General features: G+C 46.0%; 1 protein-coding gene and 1 pseudogene across 1 annotated transcript in view; both read left to right on the top strand.

The window, feature by feature from the left end:
• Positions 1–25,444, top strand: part of CNTNAP2 (contactin associated protein 2) — a 2,014,778-nt gene that overhangs the window by 48,914 nt on the left and 1,940,420 nt on the right. The window lies entirely within an intron of this gene.
• On the top strand, positions 19,054–23,733 carry LOC146344625 (GTP-binding nuclear protein Ran pseudogene; annotated as a pseudogene).

Raw genomic sequence — 25,444 nt, 5'->3', positions numbered from 1 at the left:
GATGTGGGAGAAGTGTTGGGCACAGCACTCGTTTTCCTTATATGACACGTTATTTGCTGCTGACACCAAATGCTGCAATCTTCTGGTACGGACTTGAGAAATCTTCAGTGTGTGGCTGCATATGCAAATTACTCACCCCCTTTACTCACCCCGTTTGTGAAAATTTTTCTTTTCTATAGACTTCGATGCTGACCCTGAGATGTAAAAGCATTTGAAAAGAATATATTAAAAATTAAAAAAAAAAAATTAAAGGCCAGGGCTATACACATCAATATAATTTAGCTGGCTGTTTTTCACTGATCCTTAATAGAACATGCACCTCGTTCCCTGTTTCTGTGTTCTTATCAAAAAAACAGACTACATTTTATTTATATCAGAAGCTGGACAGCAATTGGATGCTCATGTTCTGTCTGCATCAAGTAGAAAATAAGGATAGTTTCCTTTAATCCTTCCTAGGGGTGAACGAAAGTCACTTACCTTTTCTCGCAGCTTTTTCGCGGTGGGGGGGAGCGCTTCGCTGCTCCCCCCGCGAAGTTCAGGCCGGGGGGGGAGGCTTCCCGCCTCGCCCGGCCGAAATTCAGGCTGGGGGGGAGGCTTCCCGCCTCGCCCGGCCGAAATTCAGGCCGGGGAGGAGGCTTCCCGCCTCGCCCGGCCATGAACACAAAAGTAAAAAAAAAACGTCCCCTGATAGGCTACGTGACGATTCACGTAGCCTATCACGGCTAGATCTGGAAAGTCAGCCATGATAGGCTACGTGAATCGTCACGTAGCCTATCACGGGTGACTTTAAAAAAAAAAAGCGCGTACGCGAATGGTGGCCCCCATAGGGAGCCGCCATTCGCATTCCTTATTTAGTTGCTGTAGTCTACGTCAATGTTTACGTAGACTACGGCGAAAATAAGGGCAACGCAAATAGCGTTGCCCTTATTTTTGCCGTAGTCTATGTAAACATTGACGTAGACTACAGTGACCAAATAAGGAAGGGGAATGGCGGCTCCCTATGGGGGCCGCCATTATCCGTACACACTTTTTTTTTTTTTTTTTTAAGTCACCCGTGATAGGCTACGTGACGATTCACGTAGCCTATCATGGCTGACTTTGCAAATCTTGCCGTGATAGGCTACGTGAATCGTCACGTAGCCTATCAGGGGACGTGTTTTTTTTTCTTCTTTCATTGCAATGGCGGGGGCGGCAGCCGGTCGAAAGACCGGCTGCCGCTCCCGCCCCGCTCGAACACCGGACGAACCGCCAGCCGGACCCGCCGCCGGGAGGGACATTCAGGGAAGGTAAGTCCCGTCCCGGGGGGGGGGCGGGGGGGGCGGAGGATTTCTCCCCAAAACTTGTTCGGGGGGCCGAACACGTTGGCGCTCGGCCCCCCGAAGTTTCGGGGAGAAATTCTCCGCCATCCCTAATCCTTCCTACATAATATTGTTGGGTGTAATCACTGCTTTGAAGCCAGAAGCTTGTACTTCTGTGTATATGTATGTTTGCATAATATTCTTGAGTCCTTCAGCTCTCCAGTTGGCCTGCGGTCTCAATTTGCTTTTAACCACTGGGGAGACCTTTTCAGGGGAGTGATAAAATAGAGCAATTTAGGCTGCAAGCCTATATCTGCTTACCTGGGAGTAAGCCTCATTGAACTCAATGGGGCTTACTTCGGAGTGCCAAACTACACATTACGCTTTCCAGAAATACAGGGAGTCGCCATTTTAAAAATGGCTCTCCCCCCCCCCGCCATTTCCCAGAACAATAAGATGGTTGTCAGCATGCTCCCAGAGGACCCAGGTAAGGAGCTGGGGGCTGGGTGGTGGCATGGCAGCTGGGCCTCCGGATCACACCAAACTGCACCGAAACGCTTTGGAGCAACCCAATTCACTTTGGTCCACTTTGGGCGCCCTCCACCTCAACTTGGAGGCAGCCTGAAGCATCCCGAAGCACTGTGCTTCGACTTGGAACTCGAGCTTCAAGCCAAAGCGGTGCATAGCCCTAGTTAAAAGCCTGTATTGACTCCAATGGAGACCATTTTTTCTCTCAAGAGAGATATTTCAGGCAATAAACAGTGGGAGAGATTTAACCCTCCTCTCCCAGTGTGCCATGTTCCTGATTCAAATTGGGGCCACACACACTTACAGGAGAGTAAAGAATACTGTCACACATAGCTACAAACTACAAGCTTAGCATAATGTGTAGTCTGGCCCTGAACAGCTATGGATAAGATTGCACTATGAGAATCAAACAAGTCTTTAAAACACCTCCTTTAAACTTCATTGCTGCATGACATAGAGAGGTTCTGTAACAGCACAACTCTAAGCCCGAGATCTACTGGCTGGAGGGAGTTAGGATAGGATGGGGGCACCCCTCCTCTGACAGAGAGGAGCTCCACAGGGGGGGGGGTCATACCACTTAGAATGGCTCTGCCTGTGTGGATTCTCACAATGCTACCAACACACTGCTGTTACAGGTAGAATCTATTTCAGGCCAAAAGCATTCTACGTTCCTGGTATGCCCAGGAGGATATTTTTAGGTGGGATATAAATGCTCTTGTACAACATTTAGGCAGTATCTAAATGGTTTTAGAAATAAACAAATGAATAAACAAATTTAAATCCTTTGGGGACTATGTATATTACAGACTGATTAAACCAATTTAACTCTCATTCCTTTCCTCAGGGAAGTGTAGTTCAATAAGGAGGGCTAGCGATGTCTAATAGAAAATTCTCAGCACCCTCACCAAACTACATTTTGTGGGTTCTTTTGAGGGGATTCCCAGACAGGTAAAATGGCATAAAACTGATATAAGTTAGTGAGGGCAAATACACCCTAAGGGTTTCCATGAATACTGTTAGCTAGGGAAGGAATGCTTCTCTCCTAAATTCCTCGCTCCCATCATGTTCATGCAAATGCTTACTAAAATGGTGACTGAAATGCTTACTAAGAAATTTACCTAGCCAACCTTCTTCCCCTATGTCCACCAAATCAGATCCCGCAGATCTCCCAAGGAAGCCTTATTGATTGTTCCATGACCAACAGTATGTTGCCGGTAGGGGTATCAGAGAAATCACCAACAGATTCAAATGACTTTGGATTTCTATGAATCTGACTTGCAGATTCTGTTGCAAACCAGCTTTTTCAAAGTCATGCAAATTCTGCAGACTCGCGGACTTGTTTTCACTGGGGGGGGGGCATTTGTGCTAATGTGCATTAACTAAGCTGTATTCTTGCATTTGTGCCAGTGCAAATTAGTGCAAATGAAGATTAGCACTAATGTGAATTAGTGCAAAGTAGAATGAAATCCGGGGGGTGGGGGAATCCAATTCTGGCAATGCGTACAAAGATGCCTGAAAATCATGGAAACACAAATGGAATGGATTTAACACACTCTGTACATCCCTAGTTGCCAGGTTACAACCTGTAAGTGGGCCACCTCAGTAGGGACAACCAACCTCTAGAACATTCTCCCAGGAATGCTTCAAGTGGCAGAGACTGTGATGACTGGTGAGCTTTAAATACTTCTTGAAGGCACATCTCTTTACTCAGACTTTCCCTGATTTGTAATCAATGATAACACTGTTCTGTTCCACTGCTCTTGGGGCAATATTTTTATCCATTTATTGTTTCATTTCTTTTTTACTGTATTGTATGCATTTTTATGTAATCTGTTTAGGATTAGGGATGTTGCAGGTGGGTGCCCAATACGGGAGTCTGACAGACTCCCCCCTGCTCAACCCCCCAGCCCTGCCATTTATAGACCATGTGGCACTCACCAGACACGTCCACGAATGCTGAATGGTCTGCAAGCATCTGGCAGCCTGCCCGCTCCCTCCCTGAGCTGCCATTTTGCACAACAATGGCAGCTTGGGCATTTCTGGGAAGTTTGCGGCTGTAGAGGGCAATCTACACAACATTACAGGCGCGGATGGCCCATTCATGTTCGCAGTGTTGCATAGATCGCCCTTTACGGACGATGTCTGCACAACATTCCCTTCCTTGAAATGCCTGAGCCACCATTGTTGTGCAAAATGGTGGTACAGGAAAAGAGCAGGTGGGCCCGCAGCACCTGTTGGTCACTCGCCAAGCCATCAAGGGGTTTGTGTGGCACGGCAAGTAGGTGCGGGCGGCAGCAGCAGCTCAGGAAGCAATCGACAGCCCTGGACTGTGGCAAGTCCATCCATTCATCCCTATTTAGGATATCAAATGGTATAGCAATAGTTTAGATAAATAATAGATGCATAAATGACTAAATAAATTATGGGTCAAAATGTACTTTTGGGAGACTCCCTCTGGGAAGTACCACAACAGCATCCCCTTCAAATATGTAAATAAAGGCATGGCTGAAATCAAACACCTGGATTTTTTATGATGAGCTTCACACAGAACAGAAATATGAACATCCATTAACTTTTGTTGTGAGGTACTTCACACACACACTCTGTGAAGTAGTTAATATTGATTTACTTCAGCAATATTATCTCGATGCCATCTTCATTGCTTTGGTCTTGCAGTAAGAAAGACGCTTGAGGTGGTTTCTTATGTCACTGGAATAGGATGTGCACATATGACACAATTTATTTTGACACTACCAACACCTCCTTCTTCTTTGAAGCCCACTTGCTGTAACCTAGTGGGGCTTTCATTTTGTCCCAGAGGACGAGATGTAGCATGCATGCATGCATGCATGCATATATATAGTTTACACAGCTTTAGACCATTTAAAGTCACATATATGATTTGTGTATGCATTAAGGATGTACTGCTTTGGTAAAATCTGTTTCGTCTGTATTTCTGGGATTGTCAAGTGTCTTTCGTTCTATTGTCCACCTATTAGTAGAATCGGATTTTTCCACCATTTCCCAATTCATGCAAATTTGCATTTGCACAAATTTATACTTGCAACAATCCACAAATCCCCCCCAAAATGCACAAATCCCCCCCAAAATGCACAAATCCCACCCAAAATGCACAAATCCCCCCAGATGTGCATTTTTCGGCTGATGTTTCTTTCTTTAAAATGTATTTTTTAATGACTAAATTTGCATAAAAGTTAAAAAAAAATCTGCAAGTCCACAGAATCTGTGCAACTGAGGAAAAGCCAGTCTGCTGCAGAATTCACGGGTCAGATTCATGGGAATATGAACTCATTTGATTCCATTGCAGGGATGTCTGACATCCCTAATATGGACAGGCAAACCTCAGTTTCGGTTTCTCTCTGCCTCTCATTTTTAACCAGTCAGTCTGTTTAAAGTATGTTTATTATCCCACTCAGCCAAAATGGAATGGTGTAGTGGGTCACAGGGGTGCAGGACCAGCCCATTTCAACTCTTTCTGTAGGGCTGGTGGAATGTCTCCACTTCCACTCTCATCTCCCACTGTACAGCCTCCTGGAATGGCTCATGGTGGTGACAGCTGAGGGAGGAGGAGCCTTCATGGAGGTAGTCATTTTTTCTACCTTAATGGCATAATCCTCTGTATGCTTAGACATAAAAAAGTCCCACAACTCCCAGCATGTACCAGCCATCATGGCTGGCCAGGGCATGCTGTGAGTTGTAGGACTTTTTTCTGTCTAAACATGCATTGGATTATTCCCTAAAAAAAGTCCTACAACTCTCAGCATGCCCCAGCCAGCTATGTTATGCTGGCTGGGGCATGCTGGGAGTTGTAGGACTTTTTCTGTCTAAACAAGCATAAGATTGCAGTCTTAGTCTGGTTCATCCCAAACTTTGATTTTGTTTTTAAACACATTCACATGAAAATGTCTATGCTTCTTTGTGCACGTTCCTCCCTATGAGTGCATTTTTGTACACAATTTTGCCTAATGCATACATTTCAGCAAGCATTTTTCCTAATGCATTTTTAATCACTGATTTTCACCAATCTACACACTTTTTGATTGAAGATCTCCACTGCAACATTCTGGGAAGGGCATATTTTGAAGAATAATTGCTTTACATGTTGGTTTGAAAATGCAAAATTAGGCAAGTCCCTTTTAAAATGTGAACTGTAGGCATGTCTTCCCCATCTCTAGCTCTGTGTGCTGATTGTATACACATGATCTTTATATTATTTTGATGAACAAATAAATCAGGCATCTCATGAGAAATTTCAGAGCTTGGAGGCTCTGCTGACTTTAAGGTATCCTGAAGAACACTGCAAAAGCAGATTCTAAACTGCCTTGCCCCTAAGAAGCAGTACACGCTCTTGCTTGCCTCTCATTGAGCCTCTAAAAGCTGACTCAGTGTTTCCTTTTTTGTCGTGCAAAGCATCCCAACTGTATTTAATATATGAGGAAAAAAAACTTCCAGCATCCAGTTCCAATGATATTAAAAACTGCAAAGTTTTATTGGCTTGGGAAAGAGAACAAAAGGAAAATAGCTCTATAAATGACTCTCATAAATATACAGTTCTAATAAGATAGCACCTACGTGTTTCCAGCTCAGATCTCATATTGAAATTGCCAAACCTTTTATCCACACACAGTTGCCATATCTGGGAAAATGGCATATTCGCGCATAATTGCCAGACTGAACATGTGGACTAGAATGATTTTCACACTGTGTTCTGTGGAACCCTGACATTCTTTGGAAGTATATCCAAGGACAGCTTGTCCACTGCTATTGATCTTGTGCTGCCATGTACAGCCATGGGGGAGCATTCAACAAGTTCTTGGTTTATTCAAAACTGTTGGGTCACTATGCATGGCTGATGGCTGCATTCAGCTTTATGCAGGTAGGGATGTCAGAATTCTGCCATGGATCTCGGTGCATTCGGCCAGTGCATTCGGCCCCCCGAAATCCATGGCGGAATGAAGCCTTCCTGCCCCCCTACCCCGCGAAATGGCCTGGAATGGAGCACCTACCTGCTGCCATCCGCGTTGACTTGTGAATCGCAGCTGTGTCTGCGGCCGCCATTTGCTTCTTCAATATAGCCGAGATAGCCTACGTAAATACTTACGTAGCCTATCACGGCTTAACTAAGGGAACGCAAATGGTGGCGGCTACGGCAGCCGCCATTTGTGTTCCCTTGCTGTTTTAGCCTATGTAAATATTTATGTAGGCTATTACAGCAAAAAAAAAAGGGAATGTAAATGGCGACCACTACGCCATTTGCGTTCCCTTTTTTTTTTTGCCATAATAGCCTACATAAATATTTACGTAGGCTAAAATGGCAAAGGAATGCAAATGGCAGCCGGCGTAGCCGCCGCCATTTGCGTTCGCTGTTTTTTTTTTTTTTTTGCCATGATAGGCTACGTAAATATTTATGTAGCCTATCACGGCAAAATACAGGGATGCAAATGGCGGGGCTACGGCAGCCGCCATTTGCATCCCTGCAGGCTACCCAGTGGCCAGATGTCTGGCTGCAGGCGGCCCCGGCTGGCGGCTCTGCGGAATCTCCATGGAGCGGAGCTGGCCGGAGAGAATTTTGGGGGGAGGGTCAGAGCACCTTCCCCCCCACCGCGAATGTAGGGATGTCAGAGAATTTCTCCACGAATCTCGGGGAGGCCGAATGCCAGCACATTCGGCCCCCCGAAATTGGTGGAGAAACAGTCTGCCCCCCCGCCCCCCCCAGGATGGGACTTACCTTGTGCGAATGTCCCTGGTGGCGGCGGCTCTGGTTCGGCGGCAGTTTGGCGGCAGTTCGGTGGCGGCCGGTCTTCCGACCGGCTGCCGCCGCCGCCATTTCCAAGTTAAAAAAAAAATATCAACAAACGTGATAGGCTATGTAAAGATTTACATAGCCTATCACAGCTAGATTTTTAAAAAAACACCGTGATAGGCTACGTAAATGTTTACGTAGCCTATCACGACTGAGTGAAAAAACAACAACAACCATGAGTATGCAAATGGCGGCGCCCATGGGCGCCGCCATTTGCGTTCCTTATTTTGGCAAGTGTAGTCTACATAAACATTTACGTAGACTATGGCGAAAATAAGGGGAACGCAAATAGCGTTCCCCTTATTTTCGCCATAGTCTATGTAAATGTTTACATAGACTACACTTGCCAAAATAAGGAATGCAAATGGCGGCGCCCATGGGCGCCGCCATTTGCGTACGCGCATTTGTTGTTCTTTTTTCACTCAGCCGTGATAGGCTACATAAACATTTACGTAGCCTATCATGGCTGACTGCAGGGACGCAAACGGCGGCAGGTATGGCCACCGCTATTTGCATCCCGGCAGGACAGAAGGATTTGTGGCCGGAGGGACGGGGCACCTCCCCCCTGGCCAGAGTTTCGGGGGGAGGGACAGAGCGCCTCCCCCCCACCATGAATCAAGCTTCGGGATCAGGTAAGTGACTTTCGTACTTCCCTACGCGAATGTCACCCTTCGAAAAGGTAAGTGACTTTTGTTCATCCCTATATGCAGGCCTGTGCATGTTGGAAGATAGAAGGAAACTTTCACCCAAAAGGCAATCCTCCTAAATGCAGTGAACATTTACAGTCTTGCTGCATTTGCTGCCAATCTTTCTTGGAGAAATGACTGGACTTGATCTGGTATGAAATACTTATTTCACAATGCAATATGTTCCCCCATTGTCACCAAATTCCCAAATGTTTCTATGCAGTTTAAGTAAAATCCCGTTGAATTTAGTGGGGCTTAGTTCTGAGCAAACATGCACATGATTGTGCTATTACTGAGTCACAGGGTGATTACATCATCATCATCATTTATTTATTTATTTATTACATTTCCATACTTCCCCCAATAGCTGAAGCTATCTGGGTAGTTCACAAAATCTAAAACCACAAGTACAGCATAAAAAATAAATAAAATAAAATATAAACACTTAAAATGACAATATAAAAGTACAACCAGAATAAAACCTAGCAGCAATGCAAAGATTTAAAATGCAGATTTAAAACAACAGAGCTAAAATCCTAGAATGCTAAAATACCTGGGAAAATAATAAAATAGTCTTCACCTGATGCTGAAAAGAGTACAACGTAGGTGCCAGGCAAACCTCTTTAGGGAGCTCATTCCACAGCCAGGGTGCCACAGCCGAAAAGACCATCTTCCTGGGAGCCACCTGCCTCACTTCCTTTGGCAGGGGCTTCAATGTCTAGACCAGTGCTGAACATCTTTCAGCCCAAGGGCAGAATTTATTTATTTATTTATTTATTTCATTTCTATACCGCCCAATAGCCGAAGCTCTCTGGGCGGTTCACAAAAATTAAAACCAAACAACACACAATAAAACAATTTAAAATATATAGAACATTAAAACCACAATATAACAATACAACCACAATAAAACCTAGCAGCAGTACAGGAGTTTAAAATACAGATTTAAAACAGGAAAGATAAAAATTTAGAAAGCTAAAATTTTCCAGAATTTCATTTGGGAAAAGCTCTCAGGGGCCACATTCCAGTGGTGGGTGGGGCCGAAGGTGAAAGGGGTGGGGAAAAATACCCCGAACACCAGCATAGTTAAGCTTAACTATGCAGCCGGCGGCGAGATCACATCACTCCAGTGCTGAAGGAGTTGCACGGGTTACCAGTTGTTTCCGGGCCAAATTCAAGGTGTTGGTTTTGACCTTTAAAACCCTATATGGTTCCAGCCCAGCCTATCTTAAGGAGCGCCTCCAGCAACACCAGACAGGCCGCTTAACAAGATCAGCCTCGGATGGCCTTCTCTCTGTCCCATCAGCCAGGACAGCTAGACTGGTGGGGATGAGGGAGAGGGCCTTCTCTGTGGTGGCCCCCACTCTGTGGAACTCCCTCCCTAGGGAACTCCGTCATGCCCCCTCTTTAATGAGCTTCCGTCGTGCATTAAAAACGTGGTTGTTCAGGCAGGCATTTGGGGTGGGTTAGGGTATTTTAAAAAAAATTATGGTAAAATTTTATTGTTTTAAATTGTTTTATGGTGGGTTGTACATCGCCCAGAGTGGCTGGGTGACCAGTCAGATGGGCGATTAATAAATTTAATAAATAAATTAAATAAATTAAATAAATTAAAGCTCTTGCTGCCAGAAATTAAGCCTCAAGGAGAGTCATTCCAACCTTTTAGAATGGGGGGAAATGGCACAAAAGCTGGGAAACCATGATTGGTGGTCAAGGGGAAAGGGATAGAGTCAGGGGAAGGGGAAACTCAGAAGCTTCCAAGATTCCTATGTTCTGCCAGGCTGAAGTCAGCAGGGCAGGAGTAGCAGAGGCAATCAATGCCTCCCTGTTCTCCATCTTTGGTGATTTTACAGCCCGTCTAGTGAGGGCACTTGGAAGGGGAGGGAAGGAGGCTGAGGTGGCTCAGGGCATCCTCTATCCTGGCCTCTCTGGTCTCCTCCTCTCCCCACCCACTGGAAGACCCCTAGTCCTCCTCCTCCCAGGTAGCTTTTCCAACCTCAGAGGGCAGCTGGCACAGTTCTTTCCCTGTTGGCCGCAAGGGGGCAGGGTGGGAGGTTGGATGTCTGACCTCAGAATGGTTTTTCCAAGCAGTCTTGTGGTAGGGATGTACCGGTTGTGTAAAATCCATTCTGTCTGTGTTTCGCGGATTGTCAGGCACCTTTCTTTCCATTGTCTGTCCATCGACAGAAACAGATCTTTTTTCATGTGCGAAAAATTTGCATGTGCGAAAAATTTGCATGTGCGGAAATGCGCAAATTCCCCCCAAATGTGCATTTTCATGCTTTGGCCTATGGGGGAAATGCACATTTTTGGCCAGGCTTTTTTTTTTTGCATATTTTTTTACAATGAAATTTGTGCATAATTCCCGAACATTAGAAAAACAGTCCTCACGTCCGTGGAATCCACCTGTCAGGGGAAAAGCCACTCTGCTGCAGAATCCATGGGTTGGATTAATAAAAATCTGAATTCTTTTGGCTCCATTGCAGATTTCACTGACACCCCTATCCTATCGTCCCTGGGATGCTCAACCACAGACCATAGGACTACTCTCTAAGATAATATATGTCCTTTCATTGCAGTCACCTTAATGATCATTGCAGGAATGTTCTTTTCTAGTTTAAAATGATGCATTCTAATTACATCAGTGCCATAACTTCTGCCAAATGCTGAATTATTAATATGATGATAATTGTGTTAATGAAGCTGCCTCATTATATTTTGCTGGCTCTTGTTAAAAATGCTTGTTAAACATCTATGCATGTGGAACTGTATGCAAGTATGCATTGGGTATTAGGAAAAGTTTGGATGTAATTGTAGCCTAATCTATCCAAGGAACATTTCCAGTGTTACTTGAGTGAAATCATCCATGTAATAGTTATCGAGAATAGATATGCTTGTGCCAACTTAGGGATGGTCCATACATACATGTACATCACATAACCACTTGATTAAATACTGAGAGAGTGTTTGTACTGCATTGTGATTCCCAGTGTTTGATCATCAGTATAGCATAAATCTAATTTATTAAATCTAATTTAAAGACAGAAACAAAATTCAAAGTGATCTGGATAGACTGGAGTGCTGGGCAGAAAACAACAGAATGGCATTTAATAGGGACAAATGCCAAGTTCTGCACCTAGGAAAAAGAAACCAAATGCACAGTTACAAGATGGGGGATACGTGGCTCAACCACACCACGAGCGAGAAGGATCTTGGAATTGTCGTCGATCACAAGCTGAATATGAGCCAACAATGTGATGTGGCTGCAAAAAAGGCAAATGCTATTTTGGGCTGCATTCATAGAAGCATCGCTTCCAAATTCCGGGAAGTACTAGTTCCCCTCTACTCAGCACTGGTTAGGCCTCATCTGGAGTACTGTGTCCAGTTCTGGGCACCACACTTTAAGAAGGATGCAGACAAGCTGGAGAGGGTTCAAAGGAGGGCAACAAAGATGATCAGGGGACTGGAAACAAAGCCCTATGAAGAGAGACTGAAAGAACTGGGCATGTTTAGCCTTGAGAAGAGAAGACTGAGGGGAGATATGATAGCGCTCTTCAAGTACTTGAAAGGTTGTCACAGAGAAGAAGGCCAGGATCTCTTCTTGATCATGCCAGAGTGCGGGACACGGAATAATGGGCTCAAGTTACAGGAAGCCAGATTCCGACTGAACATCAGGAAAAACTTCCTGAGTGTCAGAGCAATACGGCAATGGAACCAATTACCTGGGGAGGTGGTGGGCTCTCCCACACTGGAGGCCTTCAAGACGAGGCTGGACAGCCATTTGTCAGGGATGCTCTGACTTGGATTCCTGCATTGAGCAGGGGGTTGGACTCGATGGCCTTGTAGGCCCCTTCCAACCCTACTATTCTATGATTCTATGATAATGGATGTGTTCAGAATGAACAATTAACTATGTTTTATTGTTACAGAAATGAGCTTAATGGCATAGCTGCAAGGAGGAGATCAGAAGCTTTCAATTCAGTTTTTAATTAAACACAGTTTAGCATTACTTCTGCATCCCAAACTGTAGTTAATCTTAACTATGGCTTACTGAAACAAGCCAGCTTCATAACCCTAGTTTGGAAGTTGGCTGGTTTCAGTAAACTATAGTTAAGTTTAGCCACACTTTGCTGTGATTTAGTTGTAATGCCAAGCTGTAGTTAATTAAAAATGGAAGTTAAAGATTCTGATCTTGTAGCTTCACTGGAGTAGGAGAGGGGGATACTATGTCAGCTTGATGCTTGCTGTGGCTCATTCCCATGATGATAAACCATAATTTAGGGTTTTGTCCCAAGGCAATCAGTATTTCCTAGCTTGATGCCTATTGTTTAATAATCACATGCCATGAGATGAGGCAATAATCCATGTTTAGTTGGATCTGCCTTCCACAAGAGGAAAGGACCTTCCATGAGTGGAAGGGAGCTTCTGTGAGAGGAAGGGTTCTGCTCACAGAAGGTCCCATCACCCAATTTTGGAGATCACCCCATTCATCAGGGCCTCCTGACTCTCTATGTAGCATTTTTAGGGGGCTGCAGGGGCTGCCATGTGAAGTAGGGAGCAAGGAAGTCAACTTCCATCAGAAGAGGTGATCCAGCATAAATCTGCATCAAACCCATTTTCTGATAACATAAAAAGATGTCAGAGGTACAGGTACTCAGGTTATTGCTTAATAACAGCAAGCATGGGAATCATGTATCACCACGTAAACAACCTTTAGGACTGGCTCACACAACAGCATTTTATGTAGGCTCTACACACAGGGGAAGGAGTGAGACTGGGGCCCATACATCTGTCAAACACTGCACCTTCTAAGTATCTTGTTAGTCTTGTTACCTAGCTCTAGTATTTGTCAGGAACATATTTTGTTGGGATGTACGAAAGTCACTTACCTTTTCGAAGGGTGACATTTGCGGTGGGGAGGAGGCGCTCCATCCCTCCCCCCAAAATTCTCTCCAGCCGGCTCCACTCTGTGGCAATTCTACGGAGCCGCTGGCCAGGGCCGCCTGCAGCCAGACATCCGGCCTCTGGGCAGCCTGCAGGGATGCAAATGGCGGCTGCCATAGCCAATGCCATTTGCATCCCTGTATTTTGCCATGATAGGCTACATAAAGATTTACGTAGCCTATCACGGCAAAAACAAAACAGCGAACGCAAATGGCATTGTCTACGGCGGCCGCCATTTGTGTTCCTTTTTTTTTTTTTTGGCCATGATAGGCTATGTAAATCTTTACATAGCCTATCACAGCAAAATACAGGGATGCAAATGGCAGCCACTACACCATTTGTGCCCCTCTCTTTTGCCGTAATAGCCTACATAAATATTTACATAGGCTATCATGGCCAAAAAAAAAAGAGAATTCAAACAGCGGCCACCTTAGGCGCCGCCATATGCGTTCCCTTTTTTTTTGCCATGATAGGCTACGTAAATACTTACATAGCCTATCAGGGCAGCCTGGAAGGATGCAAATGATGGCCACTACGACAGTCGCCATTTGCGGCTGCAGCAGCCAGCCGAGAGACCAGCCGCTGCCGCTTCCAGAGCCACCACCGGAGCCACCTCCGCCCCAGGTAAGCTTCGTCCCCAGGGGGATTCCGAGGGGTAGCGGGGGGTGGGAGGCCGTTCTGCCATGGGTTTCGTGGATCTCACTGAAATCCATGGCAGAATTCTCCACCATCCCTATATTTCGTCAAAGATCTTGTTTAAAAATAAACCCTTTGCCACATTATGGAAGGGAAGATGTGAAGAAGAAGAAGAAGAAGAAGAAGAAGAAGAAGAAGAAGAAGAAGAATCTCCAAATGGTCAATATGATTCAAAAGTGGAAGGGAATCAGATGACCATGACCATGTCTAACTATGATTGTCTACTACCTAGGGATGGTGGAGAATTCCATCCCAATGAGGCCGGATTCTAAAGAATCCAGCCCCCCGGAGTCTGTGGCAGAATGGAATACTTACCTCTGCCTCCCTGCAGAATCCTCTTTGGCCGGATCCTTCAGCTCTGGAGCACCAGTGATACGGCCGCCATGCCATATCGCTGCCTGAGGGTTATTGACTGCAGATGCAAATGGCATCCAGGATGCCATTTGTGGCTGTAAAGGTCTTAGTTAGAGGTAAATGCAGCCATAAATGGCTGCCATGCCATATCGCTGCCTGAGGGTTATTGACTGCAGATGCAAATGGCATCCAGGGCACCATTTGTGGCCGTAGAGGTCTTAGTTTGAGGTAAATGCATCCATAAATGGCTGCATTTAGCTTAAACTAATACCTTTATGGCCGCAAATGGCATCCTGGACGTCATTTGCTTCCCTGTTGTTGTTTTTTTTTTCACGCAATAGGCTATGCAAATATTTGCATAGCCTATGACGTGAAAAAACCATTTACGGCTGCATTCACCTTAAACTAAGACCTTTATGGCCGCAAATGGCATCCTGGATGCCATTTGCATCCGCAGTCAATACCCCTCAGCCAGCGATATGGCACTGGCAGCCGTATCACTGGTGCTTCGGAGCCAGACAGCGGCTCCATGGCATAACTGCAGAGTGGAGCCAGCCAAAAAGGTTTCTGGAGGGAGGAACGGATCGTCTCCCCCCAAGGGCGGATTCCTGGCCACAATGACAGGTAGGGAATCTGCCCCTCCCTACTACTACCTCCAAAAGAGGTCAGTCTGGCAGATCTGGGGCAGTCGTGTCTTTTGTCTTGAGCTTCCTGCATTTCAGAGAGCCTCATGTGGCGCAGAGTGGTAAGCGGCAGTATTGCAACCGAAACTCTCCCCATGACCTGAGTTCGATCCCAGCGGAAGCTGGGTCTCGGGTAGCCGGCTCAGGTCGACTCAGCCTTCCATCCTTCCGAGGTTGGTAAAATGAGTACCCAGCTTGCTGGGGAAAGGTAGTCACGACTGGGAAGGTAATGGCAAACCACCCTGCTATAGTCTGTCATGAGAACACTAGCTCAAGTGGCGTCCCTCTAGGGGTCACTAATGACCCGGTGCTTGCACAGGAGTAATCTTTCCTTTTTTCCCCTGCCTTGTGCCATACACCAAGAGCATTTATCAACTGAAGCTGTACTGACAGGATGGGTTAATGACCACTGTCTCAATCAGCATTTAAAAACTTCATTTAACTTGGGTGCTTTCACCCTGAGGTCAACAAGGAAAGCTGCCAACCAGTTCCAAAATCCTGTGTCAAGCTTTTCCACTCATATATCTCAAAGCATTCCTAGCAGGAAATCTGAGCAGCTGTTGACCCACCACTGAGAAAGCATTATACAGTTTGTGTGCTCAATGTACTTCTCTTGATTTCATGGACAAAAGCAGGTCAAAATGTTGGCTTCAAGTGCTGACAGTGACACACTTGCAGCGTTGTTGGTGATCACCCCACATAATGTTTCCTCATAACAGTCTGGATGTAATCAGATGAGTGCCATGGCCATGTCTAAGTGTCTGGTGAACCACTGGGCCTAGAATAAAATGTAAAATGTTGCCATCTTTTCAACATTACAGCATATATTGGACTTTTTTTTCATCCCCCTCAAAAAAACAACTGAAATGAGAAAGGAAATACTACCGCTTTCATAGATAAGAGATAGGACCCCATATTTCATTTTTTTAAAGTAGCTTTCTAGTCCTCAAGGTTTCAGAGATTAATTTGAATATGTAATGAAAAAGTTGTTAGTGTGTGTTTTTCAAAGTGCCCATCCTGTCATAAATATAAAGCTGACATTCTAAAGCAAAAACTAAAAACAAACAAGCAAAAACCCTTCAAATTTGTGTCATCACCTTCTTTTATTTATTTCATTTATTTATATGGTTAGTAGTCACTTTCCCACTTAAAATATGCCAAGTTGACTTAGAATAATAAATAGGTTTGGTTTAAAAAACAAACAAACACCTTAACTTGAACTTTTAAATCTATAACAAAAACATAGATAGCAACCCTGCACATATAACTACAGCAGCCTGGAACTGAATTCTTCAGAGCCAAAACTGTGTGTCTAGCAGCTATGTCTTTTTCCATGATGTGGATTTCCCCCCTAGCATGGGGGAGGGGCTTTTAAGAACTAGTTTGGGTCCCCTGCACCTTCTCCAGAGTAAAAATGAAAAGATCACATAGCTGCTAGACACACAGTTAAAGCAATGTCTGTTTTGTCCCTCAATAACTCAGTACTTGGAAAAGATTTCTGTCTTCATTTATCTTCAGAAATAAAATAGACAAGTAGCTGTTTAGATTTCATTGGGTAGAAAAGGCTCTGTCCATTATCTACTCCCTAGTCCCCATGGCCAATCTTGTTGTTGTTGTTGTTGTTTTTTAGGGATGGACGAAAGTCACTTACCTGTCCTCGAAGCTTTTTGCGGTGGGGGGGAGGAACTTCGCTGCTCCCCCCGCGAAGTTCAGGCCGGGGGGGAGGCTTCCCGCCTCGCCTGGCCGAAATTCAGGCCGGGGAGGAGGCGCCTCGCCTCGCCCGGCCGCGAACTAAAAAGTTAAAAAAAAACACAACGCCTCCGAGATAGGCTACGTGATGATTAATGTAGCCTATCACGGCTAGATCTGCAAAGTCAGCCGTGATAGGCTACGTAAATCGTCACGTAGCCTATCACGGGTGACTTAAAAAAAAAAAAAGCGCGTATGCAAATGGCGGCCCCCATAGGGAGCCGCCATTCGCGTTCCTTATTTGGTCGCTGTAGTCTATGTAAATCTTTACGTAGACTATAGCGACCAAATAAGGAATGGGAATGGCGGCTCCCTATGGGGGCCGCCATTATCCGTACGCGCTTTTTTTTTTTTTTAAGTCACCCATGATAGGCTACGTGACTATTGACGTAGCCTATCATGGCTGACTTTGCAAATCTAGCAATGTTAGGCTACGTTAATCGTCACGTAGCCTATCAGGGGGCGTTTTTTTTTTTCTTTTATTGCAATGGCGGCGGCGGCAGCCGGTCGAAAGACCGGCTGCCGCTCCCGCCCCGCTCGAACACCCGCCGAACCGCCGGCCGGACCCGCCGCCGGGAGGGACATTCACCAAAGGTAAGTCCCGTCCCGGGGGGGGGGTGCGGGGGGGGTGCGGAGAATTTCTCCCCGAAACTTCTTCGGGGGGCCGAACACGTTGGCACTCAGCCCCCCGAAATTTCGGGGAGAAATTCTCTGCCAACCCTATTGTTTTTCCTTTGCAAAGGAGGGAATATGGAACGAGGCCTCTCCTTCAGATCAGAGTGATTGCATACAGGAGAAGTCATTCTCCAAGACAGACTACATCAAAACTGCTTGGGTTTGGAAGAATGGAAGTCCCATTCCAAAACTTAATCTAAACTGATATAGCTCTAAGTAGACATAACTTTTATCATAGCTTGTTTTCCTTAGCAATGATCAAGAATTCCAAATGAATATGTAAACCATGATTGGCTACAGCTAGGGATGTGAGGCTATGTTTTAAAGCAGATTTGCACACCATGGCTTATGTTAACTACGGTTAAGCATTGTATCTGTGCAACACAGCCTTTTTGCTTGCAAGATAACAAACTGATCTTACTGGTATCTTCCGATACATAGCTTGTGTAGGCAGAGCTTAGCATGTCATGCTAAATCAGTTTCATTATATGGTTGGGTCCTTAACTGGGGTTAAGACAAGAAACGATGGTTTGCCTAACCATGATTAAATCATTAAACCTTGTGTCTGGGCTTTGCTTTTGTTTTCCCTTTAAACATCTGTGTTGGTGTCTGGTAGGCAAGCCTCAAAATACAGAGGAAATCCATTAAAATGACAGTTCCGGTCTACTTTTGCAGAGTCCTCAAAGAGATCAGTGCTATTTCTCAATGTACTTCTTATGTATGTAGAATTTAAGATGCTCATTTAAAGCCCATTGAATCTCCAAAAATGCATTACAGGTCTCATTTTAAGCTCATTACAGTAATAAAGCAATTCGCCTCAACTGGTGCCTTCTGTAGACAAGTTCTGATAATCTGCTTTTCATTTGTTTATGACTTTGTTATTCAATCTTTGGACCATGACGGAGTGAAACAAATACAGTGACCGTGGGGCTGTGGGAGAAACAAGTGTATTAGATTTCCTGACCCTCAATAGTTTTCTTGTCTCAGTAGCTACCAATTATAATATTTCCTAAGTTGTAATGCACTTTTCTCAACGTCTTTGTATTCTTTAAGGCTGAGCTGAAATTCCATCCTGCACACACACCGTTTCCCCCAAATTATCCCCTCTATGGAAAGAGGGGTGGTGGTGGTATTTTCTGCTGATTTGTGGGAAGGGTGTAGAAATTCCTCCACAATTGGGGCACTGTTTAACTTACTTAGCGGGTGGACAAAGGTTAGGGAGGAGCAAATCCATCAGTTTTGCTTTTCCCCTCATTTGATGTTTTAAAATAGCAAGTCCTTTCTCTCTCAGACATGAAGAGCTTTGTGACTTCTGATAAATTAAATCCATATAAAAAAAATGGACTGAAATGAAATTCTCACCCCTCTGCATCAACCAAATTCCATAGATACAGCTATTCCTCCCAGCATGGAGAGGATCATGATGTAGCTGCCTGCCATATAGCTTTTAAAGGTGAGGAACCTGTCAGAAAAAAATGAGGTGGCCCCTTCTTTTTATGACTATTTGAACCACCATGTTTCTGCCATCTTCCTCAGCCCAGCCGCCCACCCAGTTCTCCGGAGAGGGACAGAGGAGGGGGACAAAAAGCAGGCAGAGCTGAGAGACACATCGGGAAGACGCAGCATGGCTGCCTCGCAAGGAGAACCCCAAGTGCAGTTTAAGCTTGTTTTGGTTGGTGATGATGGTACTGGTAAAACAACATTTGTAAAATGCCACTTGACTGGTGAATTTGAGAAGAAGTATGTGGCTACTGTGGGTGTTGAAGTCCATCCTCTGGTGTTCCACACTAACAGAGGTCCTATTAAATTTAACATATGGGACACAGCTGGGCAGGAGAAGTTTGGAGGTCTGCGAGATGGCTACTACATCCAAGCTCAATGTGCCATCATAATGTTCAGTGTAACATCAAGAGTTACATACAAGAATGTACCCAACTGGCATAGAGATCTGGTGCGGGTTTTGTGTGGCAACAAAGTGGATATCAAGGACAGGAAAGTCAAAGCAAAGTCTACTGTCTTTCACTGGAAGAAGAATCTGCAGTACTATGATATTTCAGCCAAGAGTAACTACAACTTTGAGAAGCCCTTCCTTTGGCTGGCAAGGAAGCTAATTGGAGATCCCAACTTGGACTTTGTTGCCATGCCTGCTCTTGTACCACCAGAGGTTGTTATGAATCCAGCATTGGCAGCACAGTATGAGCATGATTTACAGGTTGCTCAAACCACTGCACTGCCAGATAGGGATGTACAAAAGGGACTTACCTTGTCCCACAGCTTTTTTTGCGGTGGGGGGGAGGCGCTTCGCTTCTCCCCCCAAAGTTCATGTGAGGGGGGGAGGCTTCCCGCCTCGCCCAGCTGAAGTTCAGGCCGGGCGGGAGGCACCCCATTCCTACGTAAAACTTTATGTAGACTACAGCGAAAATAAGGGCAACGCAAATACCGTTGCCCTTATTTTCGCCGTAGTCGACGTAATCTTTACGTAGACTACAGCGACCAAATAAGGAACATGAATGGTGGCTCCCTATTGGGGCTGCCATTAGCCGTACACGCTTTTTTTTTTTTTTAAGTCACCCGTGATAGGCTATGTGACAATTTACGTAGCCTATCACGGCTGACTTTGCAAATCTAGCTATGATAGGCTACGTTAATCATCACGTAGCCTATCACGGGGGCGTTTTGTTTTTTTTTAGTTTTATTGGAATGGCGGCGGCAGCAGCCGGTCGAAAGATCGGCTGCCGCCCCCACCCCTGACGAAGACCCGACGAACCGCCGCTGGGACCCGCCGCCGGGAGGGACATTCGGGAAAGGTAAGTCCCGTCCCGGGGGGGGTGCGGGGTGCGGGGGGGTGCGGAGAATTTCTCCCCAAAACTTCTTCGGGGGGCTGAACACGTTGGCGCTCGGCCCCCCAAAGTTTTGGGGAGAAATTCTCCGCCAACCCTAGGTAGAAGAGCCCCGTCTACCCGGCCGCGAAAAACAAAACAAAACAAAAACCCCCCCGTGATAGGCTACGTAATGATTAACGTAGCCTATCATGGCTAGATTTACAAAGATTTTTAACTTTCCTTGTAATGGCGTCGGCGGCAGCCGGTCAAAAGACCGGCTGCCGCCCCCGCCCCTGACGAAGACCCGACGAACCACCGCCAGGACCCGCCGCTGGGAGGGACATTCGTGAAAGGTAAGTCCCATCTCGGGGGGGGGGCTGGAGAATTTCACTGCCGATTTCGGGGGGCCGAATGCGTTGGCGCTTGGCCCCCCGAAGTTTCGGGGAGAAATTCTCCCCCATCCCTACGTGCCAGATGGAGATGATGATCTGTGAAGTAGTGAAGCTGGAGCCCAGCGTCAGAGGTCTAGTTTTATAGGCAACTGTCCTGTGATGTCAGTGGTGCAGCGTGTTTACCACTTTATTATTCTAGCTGAGTAGAACATGTGCTTTACTCTTTGGGATGCTGAAAAAGAGAATGGGCTTTGGAGTGAATGTGGCAGTTAAAAAAAAATCCTTCATTTTGGATGTATCTATTTAGCTGTTTTGAACTGCAGTTTACTCCCCATTTGAGTTACAAATCTGACTGCTGCAGTTGCATCACAGTATTCAGTGCTAAATCTTGTTCGTTACTGTCATTCCCATTCCTTTTTGTTTAGCTCATAATAAAGTTGTATGTCAAATATCTAAAAAAAAAAAATGAGGTGGCAACCCTAGGTAAACACAGGGGTTCAAACCTAGATGTTTCAGAGTGAAACTCAAAGCACTGGGCCTGGATGGATGAAAATGTCAGTTTTGGTTTCTCCCAAATTTGATTAAAAAAAACAAAACCTCAAGATCTTCTTTGTGTCCAATATGGGGCATTTTGCAGATTTTTGTAATTTCTAATAAAAACAGGACTGAAAAGAAATTCTTACCCATCCCTACCAAGGTTATTTTTTTTTAGCCCAACCATTGTTGTTTTTCTTGCCTTTATAACTTTATAAAGAAGCCCTGCTCCAGTCCATTCAGAGGGGTGTGAGGCTCTCTCTGCACTGGCTGTACTTCCTGGAATGCCCTGAGAGTGATACAACATGACTAGGGATGATGCAGGTATCTGATTGGGTCTGGGAAACAGGAGGACCTGAGCAACACCAACTGAGCTCCCTGCCCTGCCCAGCCCTATACAACCACCACTCACCAAGCCTCCCACACTCACCCCAGGCCCATCCAGCAATCTCTGCACCCGTCATTTTGCCAGAAAACCCAAAAACCTGGCAGGCACAGATATGCGCACATTTGTTCTTCCACAAAATGGCACTGTGAATGGCCGGTATATGCAAGGTTACAGGTTGCTTAGAGAGCGAGGGGGGGTTGGGGGGGTCCAGGGGCATGTGAGCAGGGCAGAGGCTTGGCAGGTGCACAGAGAACTCAGACGGGGGGGTGCCCGTCCATCCCTAAACATGACAGAACACAATGCCGCATCACTCCCGAGGGATTCTATGAAGATTGGTCGGTGGAAAGCTATGGAGAGAGCCTTGTGCTGCTTCCTGCCAACCGCACATCCCAGAATGCCATGGGAGTGGCATGATGCAACATGATGTGGTGTTGCTCTGCAGGTATTCCAGGATGTGCAGCCAGCAGGAAGCTGCAGGAAGAGCCCGGGACCCCATAATTAGTTGACCTGAACATTGGGAACACCCAGTGAGATGGATGTTTCCATTTCAAGAAATTGAATGAATAGCCTAGAAACCAGTAAACAAAGGAAGAGAAATGGAGAGGCAGAGAGAAGTTAAGTGATTTTTACACAGGGTCAGATGTAGTCAAAAGTACAAGCTATTGCTTTTCACGGTCTGGTGCCCCATTTCACAATGCTATATTGCCTCTTCTAATGCAGTAAAGTGTTCACCAGATGAAAGAGACACATGAAAGAGCCCAGGTATGCATCAGGTTGCACTGAAATTCCCATTTCCTCATTGCAACAGAGATGATGCAGCCTCGCAGTTGTTTTATGTAGGGATGTACGAAAGTCACTTACCTTTTAACGAAATTTGATTCGAGGTGGGGGGAGGCGCTCTGTCCCTCCCCCCCCCCAAAATTCGGGCTGGGGGGGAGGCACTCTGTCCCTCCCTCCCCCAAATCCTAGCAGGCCAGGTCCGCAAATGGCGGAGGCCATAGCCGCCGCCGTTTGCATCCCTGCAGTCAGCCGTGATAGGCTATGTAAATGTTTACATATCCTATCACGGCTGATTAAAAAACAAAAACAAAAACGCGCGTACACAAATGGTGGTGCCCATGGGCGCCGCCATTTGCGTTCCTTATTTTGGCATGTCTAGTCTACGTAAACATTTACGTAGACTACGGCGAAAATAAGGGGAATGCAAATAGCGTAGCATCTACGCTATTTGCGTTCCCCTTATTTTCACCGTCTTAGTCTACGTAAATGTTTACGTAGACTAAGACGTGTCAAAATAAGGAATGCAAATGGCGGCGCCCATGGGCGCCGCCATTTGCGTATGCGTGTTTTTGTTTCTTTTAAATCAGCCGTGATAGGCTACGCAAACATTTACGTAGCCTATCACGGTATTTTTTTAAAAATCTAGCCGTGATAGGCTACGTTAATCTTTACGTAGCCTATCAGTTTTTTTTTTTATTGGAAATGGCGGCGGCGGCAGCCGGTTGGAAGACTGGCCGCTGCCACCGCACCGCCACCAAACCGCCGCCGCCGCCACCAGGAAGATTCGCCCAAGGTAAGTCCCGTCCTGGGGGGGTGGGGGGCAGACCACCACCGATTTTGGGGGCCCAAATGCGCTGGCATTTGGCCTCCCCGACATTCGTGGCAAAATTCTCTGACATCCCTAGTTTTATGTCGCTTGCTGGGATATTTCTGCCAGGTTTCATTCTGAGGTTCTTAAGACTTCTTCTGAAGCAGGTTTCAAGCTTTTTGACTACAGGCCCTTCACACACACACACACACACACACACAGCCACACACATACACACACACACAGCCCCAAATGGTCCTTTGTCTCTTCTCTCTTGGCTTACTTAAGGTTGATGATGCTACCTCCTGCTTGATTTCCCTCTTCTTGTGTGCCTTTGAAAGCCATCATCCTCATTCTGAACAACTGAATAGACAACACACTAGTACTGCTAGTCCAGATGTTTCCTTGCTCATGCCTACCCATTCTGTTCTCGCTCTTTCTTTTCCCAGGGCCACTTCAAGCAGATGGAGGCTCATGTCCTACTGGAGATTTTGTGGGGGTACAAATTGTATGAGCCAACACAATGGGTCAGATCCCGATTTATGTCGGATCAACTGCACTGGTGGAAGTGAACTTCCCTACCCCCTCCTTCCCGCAGCAGCTCCTCCAGCCCCTTGAAAATGCTACAGAGAGAGTCAGGAGCTCCTGGTGAATGGGGTGAACTATGGTGTGTGTGTGGGGGGGAAGGGAACCCCCCAAATCAGGTGGAGCCCTTCCTCTCATGGAAGGCAGATCCAAGATCCAGCCCTCTATGTGGAGCCTACTGACATGGTGGTTATGATCTTGGTGGTCCTGTCTGCAGCCACCATGTCTGTCTGTATGAACCTCACATAGGAGCACCAGTAAATTCAATCTGAGTCTGATCCCTGGTGCCTTGCAACTTGGAAGCCCAGCAGTTGCCTTGCATGCTCCTACAGCCAATTATGTGGGACCTATATCCCCCCCCACCAAAAAAACCCCATCTGGCAAATAGATATTGATGGCTATGCCCTCCATGAACTCCATTTTGCACCAGATGATATTTGCCTTTAATAGTGGAAGAAAGTGGCAGATGATGAAGCACCCAGAGAAGGACAGGCTTACTTTGGAAAGGTCAAAAGCTATTTAAAAATGTTTCGGGGAAGATTCTTTAAAAGGCAATGTGGGTGGGGGAACTGAAAAGGCCATCTCTGAAGATGCATATGCTAGAAACTTTACTAACGAAGCACATAGATGTATAGGAAAGATGTAGAAGTTTCCACCTGACTGCTGAAAGATGCCTTATGAGTGGCTTTTGATCTTTTACAGATTTATCACTAGAGATTTAGAATAGCGCCATCTTACCTCAGAAAGGGGGCAAGCAGGGTCCCTTTCCAGCAAGGATAATAGCAAGAATTTCCTATGGCATTAATAGTATATTAGAGATGAAGTCAATGATGTTGGCGCTGATATGTAGGACCAGAATAGCTAGCAAGGGATGAAAATCAAAACTTAAAAACTGGGGCTGCTGCAATTGCCAATATTCGAGGGAAAGAGTCATTTACTTTGATCTAGGCCTGAATAACTTGTGGTGCGTCAAGCCAAAAACTCAGCTTTTGTACATGGAATGGGTGGGAAGACACCATTTTTGGTCTTCACCTCAGGCAGCAAAATGTCTTGGGCCAGCCCAGCCCTGGCTGGAATACCAGGGGCAAGATTCATGTCCAGTTCTTGCTGCCCCCGAACTACATAAAAAGGGATGTCTGACTTGTCGAGCAGCTGGAAAGCCATAAAACCTGGCTAATGACCTGCCTTTGGGCTTGATGGGTGCAAGCCTGCTTTGAAGGTTGAGGAGGCAGACAAAGAATAAAAACAAGCAAATTTGGTGCCAGAATTGGAGTAACCTGCCTCTCGCACTGAAAGAAGAACTTGCAGCAAGTACAATAAAATGCTGAAAAACTGGCCCACCATATATGGCTGTTGGACAGAGTTGGGTTGGGGGTTGTACAGGCCTGGCCTGATAGATGAGGGATGGGCAATTTGTGGCCTCCAGATCTTCTGGCCTACAATCTCCCTCACCCCTCACCATTGGCTATGCTGGCTGGCTAGGGATGATGGGAGTCACAGGCCAAAACATCTGGAGGTCCACAAGTTGCCCGCCCTTGTAAAAGATGGAGGCCCAGTGTGGTGCCTTGGCTAGAGTGTTTGGGTTGGACATGGGGAAGCCACCTGGGTGTCAGGACCCAGCAGGATCAGAGGAAAACAGCATGGTCAGGGGGCAGGCATGGCTCACCGCCAAAGGCAGTAATTGTGCTTCCAAGGGGC

The sequence above is a fragment of the Heloderma suspectum genome, chromosome 5 (assembly GCF_057233095.1).
Source record: "Heloderma suspectum isolate Gila_16-S chromosome 5, 16-S_ref, whole genome shotgun sequence".
Taxonomy (NCBI): domain Eukaryota; kingdom Metazoa; phylum Chordata; class Lepidosauria; order Squamata; family Helodermatidae; genus Heloderma; species Heloderma suspectum.
This window is presented reverse-complemented; position numbering and strand designations above follow the sequence as displayed.